Source organism: Sus scrofa, chromosome 7 (assembly GCF_054392235.1).
Source record: "Sus scrofa isolate SSC_HxYL_T2T_F1_AM1 chromosome 7, Sscrofa_HxYL_maternal_Yorkshire_Landrace_v2.0, whole genome shotgun sequence".
NCBI lineage: Eukaryota > Metazoa > Chordata > Mammalia > Artiodactyla > Suidae > Sus > Sus scrofa.
This window is the reverse complement of record NC_139389.1, coordinates 95,377,302-95,383,301: the sequence shown is the minus strand read 5'-3', so window position 1 is coordinate 95,383,301 and position 6,000 is coordinate 95,377,302. Positions and strand designations below refer to the sequence as shown.

The 6,000-nt window shown below is 36.7% G+C and overlaps 1 protein-coding gene across 1 annotated transcript in view; it reads right to left on the bottom strand.

The window, feature by feature from the left end:
* Positions 1-205: 205 nt before the first annotated feature.
* Positions 206-6,000, bottom strand: part of LOC110261725 (uncharacterized) — a 46,945-nt gene continuing 41,150 nt past the window's right edge. Inside the window, exon 6 of the mRNA XM_084970569.1 lies at positions 206-1,017. The gene's annotated coding sequence lies outside the window, so the exon portion shown is untranslated. The remainder of the gene's footprint in view (positions 1,018-6,000) is intronic.

Here is a 6,000-nt window from a genome sequence, read left to right as displayed (position 1 = left end):
AGACAGAGGCTCCTTTCACAGTGATGAATGGGTTTTTTCAAGCGTTCTGCTCCCTAGTTATGAGAAGGGTGACCCGGTCAGGAGACGACTTTATGAAGCTATAAAAAATGTATGTCACTTCGGACTCTCTAATGTCACCAGGAAGGAAAAAAAAAAAAAAAAAAAAAAAAAACCCTGTGCAAAAATGGCAGGGTAATAAGGCTGTTTTCAATGCTCGAAATAGCTTTCTGTCTATAGTCATACATAGCCCTGAAACTGGGCCAGAGGAGACTGTCCATGAAGCATTGTTGTTGGGCGGATTAGAAAAAAAAAATTTTGGCTTTGTTTGACTTTGCTTGCCTTCACTGAAATGCTTATGGTGAGGACAATGAGACATTTCCAAAGGCAGGTCCGGTAGCTGTGTCAGAACTGGGGAAGGTGCAATGTCTTTTTAAAAGCCAGCAATGTACTCAAGGTGGTGATGACTTTTAACTATGCAGAAGAGCCAGAAAGGGAATCACTACAAAGCAAACACATTTTGAAAGGAGTCTTTTTATCTAATATTTTATAAAGTCTTTTCTCTGTATCATAAAGATTTTTTTTTTAAAGGAAGATTTGCCAGGTACACTGGCCCCTCTTCTTTCTGTTGAATACTCTGGAGTTTACAGATAGTAACATGTAGATTTTAACAAAGGCAGTCCTCCGTAGATCCATAATTTAGCATTCATTGAATTCTCTTATTCTTCTCATCAGTATGCAGATTCCATGGTATCAGGTGCTTTCCTATTTGATATGTCACACATTTCATAACCCATGTTCAAATGCTAATTTACACAAGGTAGGGAACCCAGAGGACCAAGGTCAGAGCTTTTGTCTTTATTAAGGCTTCAATTAATCACAGGTGAACTTTGGAAGGTTTCAGCTGGATTCAGACACTGGCTTTGCTGGGGTTGAGTTGTACAACAGTGAAAGGCCCCTATCCAAGCCTAGATTTGTCATTTCTTTTCTGGGACCTGTAAACATCCTCCATCAACACACCTGTAACGGGAAAAAATAGGTGAGAAGTGATGAGCTTAATACTTCAGTTATAGCAAATGGCAGGCTTGTGGATGGTTCTGAAGGGGGGTAGGAAACTAAGTTTTTCACCCATAGAGCATGAGTTTAGCATTTCTCACCACTCTCTTCCTGAAGAGGACTCTACACATCAGCCTAGCTTCTTAGTCCCACTCTAAGAAAAGTTGACTGTAGCTGATTCTCTATGCATGGTCACTATGCTTTTCTACCATTATGGCCACAACTAACCAGAAGTCCCCAGAATGTCTTGACCTGAGAATGCTCCTCAGGGTGTAGATTATTTTGTAGAGCCACTGAATAAGTCAACCAAGTCTGTGCTCTTGAAGGAGTCTGAATGTTAGACACATAAAAAGTTAGCCATCAGCAGAGGTGGGCAGAGGGAAAAAGAGGGATAGAAAGGTACAGAATCAGAGGGAGAACACGGTCTACTGAGACGATTGCTCTGCACCAAAAAAGCAACAGTATGAGAGCTCATTCAGGACTCCACAAGGCCTGGCTAATTGACTGTGTGTCCCAAATTCCCTCAGCATTAGAAAATCCCATTACCTGTAAAGTCCAAAGCTCTTTTCTCTTTGCCTCCTGAGCAAGACAACATAACACAATAGCATCCATCTATTCCTATTTCAAAAAGACGCCTCTTCTTACTCTAGAGTGCTTTTAAACTTTACATAAAAAGCAACTGAGAAATAAAAGAAGAATTTTCAACTGCTTATCTTTAAAGCATTTTAAAGAGAACAGTGAATATATGCTTATTGGATGCTTCAAGAGGGTTATTTAATTTTATAGAAATTGAATTTATAGAATTCAAAAATAATTTAATGGAATTGGCTTTTCTGCCTAAGTTTTTGGGTTTTGTTTGTTTATTGGTTTTCCTTCAATAAAAATATCATACCTTTGTGTATTTGGATAGGTTTGGTTTAAGCTAGCCCTGCAAGATAAGATAGGAAGTCCTTGACTTAAAAAGAAATAGAAGCTGAGTCATGAAAATTGGAAAAAACACCAAGGGTAAGAGGGAGAATCAGTAATGTGTTACCCCTACTCTCCTGAGGGTTCATCATATTCCCATCTTTTATTTGCAAATGAAAGGTGAGTAGGTAGTGGGCAAGCTTTCCTCTAGGAATAGTTAAAAGGGCTGTATAGTCTGCACATAATTTTATAACGATAATAAAACTGATGAAAAGTTTACCTGCTTTTTATTAACATCACCATTCTCTCCCTACTTCAACCTTTGGAACTTCAATATTATCTTGTATTCTAAAGAATGCGTGAAATCTAAGTAGACATTTCTCCAAAGACAGACAAATGGCCAAGAGGAACATGAAAAGGTGTTCGATATTGCTAATTATAAAAGAAATGCAAATCAATATTACAATGAGGTATCACCTCACACCCGTCAGAATCATCAAAAAGTCTAAAAACAATAAATGCTAAAGAGGGCATGGAGAAAAGGGAACCCTCCTACACTGTTGGTGGGAATGTAAATTGGTGCCACCGCTATGGAGAACAGTAAAAACTAAATATAGAACTACCATATGATCCAGCAATCCCATTCCTGGTCATATATTTAGAGAGTACTCTAATTTGAAAAAAGATACAGGCACCCAGTGTTCATTGCAGCATTATTTACCATAACTAAATACATAGAAGCAACCTAAATGACCATTGACAGATAAATGGATAAAGAAGATGAGGTATATATATAAAATGGAATACTACTCAGTCACAAAAAAAGAATGAAATAATTCCACTTACAACAACATGGATGAACCTAGAGATTATTATAAGTGAAGCAAGTCAGAGGAACACAAATATCATATGATACTGCTTACATGTGGAATCTATAACAATGATAAAAATGAAATTATTTACAAAAAAGAAATATACGCACAGACTTTGAAAACAAATTAATGCTTACTAAAGGGGAAAGGAAGAAAATAACTTAAAAATTTGAGATTAACATATACACACTACTATATACAAAATAGATACCAACAAGAACCTACTGCATAGCACAGAGAACTATACTCAATATCTTGTAATAGCCTATAATGGAAAAGAATCTGAAAAATATGCACCTCAAAATAACACAACATTGTAAATCAACTACACTTCAATAAAAATTTTTTAAAAAGAATGTGTATCTTTAAAATATGAAATTAAGGAGTTCCCGTCGTGGTGCAGTGGTTAACGTATCCGATTAGGAACCATGAGGTTGTGGGTTCGATCCCTGCCCTTGCTCAGTGGGTTGACGATCTGGCTTTGCCGTGAGCTGTGGTGTAGGTTGCAGATGCGGCTCAGATCCTGCGTTGCTGTGGCTCTGGTGTAGGCTGGCAGCTACAGCTCCGATTCGACCCCTAGCCTGGGAACCTCCATATGCCGCAGGAGCAGTGCAAGAAATGGCAAAAAAACAAAGAACAAAAAAATAAAAAATAAATAAATAAAATATGAAATTAAGAAGATCTTGAGTAGAAAATGCATGCTACTTTCCAGACTTAAAGGACCAGAAATCCTGATTTTGTCACAATGAGTCCTAAGCACTATAGAAAACTCCAAAGGCAGATGTTTAGAGCTAAGATTTCATTATTCCTGATTTCCCATGCTTTCTGAATATTGGAGCTGATAGCATAAAACAGATATTTTTTCCAAGAAAAAAATCCACATCACTTAAGAATTTATTAACAATTTACATAATTGCTTAAGTAATCTGCATAATTGGCAGAAAGTTTAATTTGACCCTAGTTCAACTGTAACACTTATGGTTTTAAATTGAAATTGGTATAATTCATTTATGAGAGTAATTAAGCCATGGTGTCTAACAAATACAACGTATGCTGCCTGAGGCCTCCAAGGCCAGAACATGCTATTAGAATGTTTTATTTAAATATGTCAAATCTGTTCATCTCCATCGTCACCCATGTTAAACTAGAGCAAATGGCTTCTTTGACCTTGAGCACCATGCTTCTGAGAGATGGTATTTGAAGCACACAATTCAACTATCTTTCTAGAGAACTCCACAAGCTAAAAGGTGTTTAAAGAAAGGCTAAACTTTGCCTAGTTTTTACTTCCCAGAAGCGTTCAGACATATGTGATCCTGTGATAACCCCAAGTTATTAAACATCGGTTTTTCAGAATAGCAGGACTGAACAATGGCCCAGAATAATGGATTATTATTTTATGACAAGCTAACTAATATTAATAAGAGTGAGGGAAGTGGGGAATCTGTTTACCTCCCTTTAAATGCATACTTTTTATACATAAATGCATAAATAAACTAAGTAATCAAAGAGTAGTTATCTTAAACAGAAAATAATAAAATAATAGTGCTGAAAAGAGCCACGACATATGTCTGGGGAAGTGTAGAGATTAATTTGGCTAAAAGCTTGTGGCATGCAACATCTCCTCACTTGGCAAATATCAGATCTTGTGGCTTTACTCTGTCACTGCCACCTGTGCAGCCTTGGGGATGGGAAGAATATGGATGAGGGTCAGCTGCAGGGGACATGGTTATGCAGACAAAATCTCTCTTGGGCACAGTCAAATTCATCCTTTTGTAATGCTCCCCTAAGTATTCCAAAGAAAATCCTGTAATTCATCATCATGCACAACACAATATCCCAAGACTCCAGGTACCTGTGTTTTCTCCCTCCTTCTGCTCTTAGGATTTATTTTCTGTTCCTTTTTCTCATTGATCCTTCACCCCTTGATCAATTTTCCTTTTACCCTCAATTCTCTTTTTTTCTCTCACATTATTTAAGAATCCAGAGTCTTGATGCTGATGTTTCAAATTGTATTATTGAGTTGATAGTAATAATTATTGTTCAACAAGTACTTTTTCACTGCCAAATACCATGCTAGGTATTTGATGTAATTCATCTCATTTGATCATCTTTGCAGTCCTGCAAGTTATCTTCATTATGCCTATGAGAAAATGGAGACTTTAGAGGAGTTAAATGAGTCTTCTAGGTTCCCAAACAACCTGGGCTGCACCCATGACCATGTGACCATAAACACACACACTTGGGGAGTTCTACTCTACTATATAATGTCTGGGGTCATGACGTCATTTCCTTTTCTATTGCAAAATAATAACAACCACAACATCAAATATGCTAAACCACACAAAACAAACTTACAGCTTAATAAATGATAAGATCAGCAGCCTTGTCATTATCACCCTTTTAGCCACACGAGAACCCCATTGTGTGTGTCCATTCCTAATCAGAGCCCTCTTCTACACACCACAATTATCAAAGACTAATAGAGTCTCCCTGGCTGGATTTTGTAGATTGCATACTCAACAGAGCAGTTTTTCATGTTTCCACTTCCTCTGCATTTTCTGAAAATTGGCAGCTGGACACAAAGCCTTGATGAAACTCAGGTTCTATCTCTTTAGCAATAGTAAAAGTAGAACTCTGTTCTTTTGACAAAGGTACACAGTGTCTGTCTTGTCCTTTTGTGATGTTACCAATCAGATGCTTAATAACTTGATCCTCTGATTCTTTGGAGAGGGTTACAATATGGGAGCTATTCTAATTTTTTCATCTGTTTTTCATGAATCATCTAGAAAACTTTTATAAAGAGATGTTTTTCCTTTTGGTCCTACAGTGGAACTGTTCAAATAGAAAGGTAGGATAAATGTTTATTTATTTGTCATTAATTATCCGTTTGTATGATGATAAATATTCTTCTACCACTCTCTAGAGGTGACAGATTATTTTTTTAAATATGTATATGAGCAAATTGATTTAAAATATCAAGTCAGTTTCAATCCATTGTTGTTAATGTATTTTCTGAAGCTCAAATGGTCATATCTTTGGTGGTGGAAGCCTTTTAAAATTGGTCCCCGAGTCTCTTTGGGATAATCCTAGCAATATTTAGCAATCTTTGACAGCTTCCTTGTTATTTAGTTAAAAAAATTAATCTTCTCTATTTCCTGTACTCAATCAG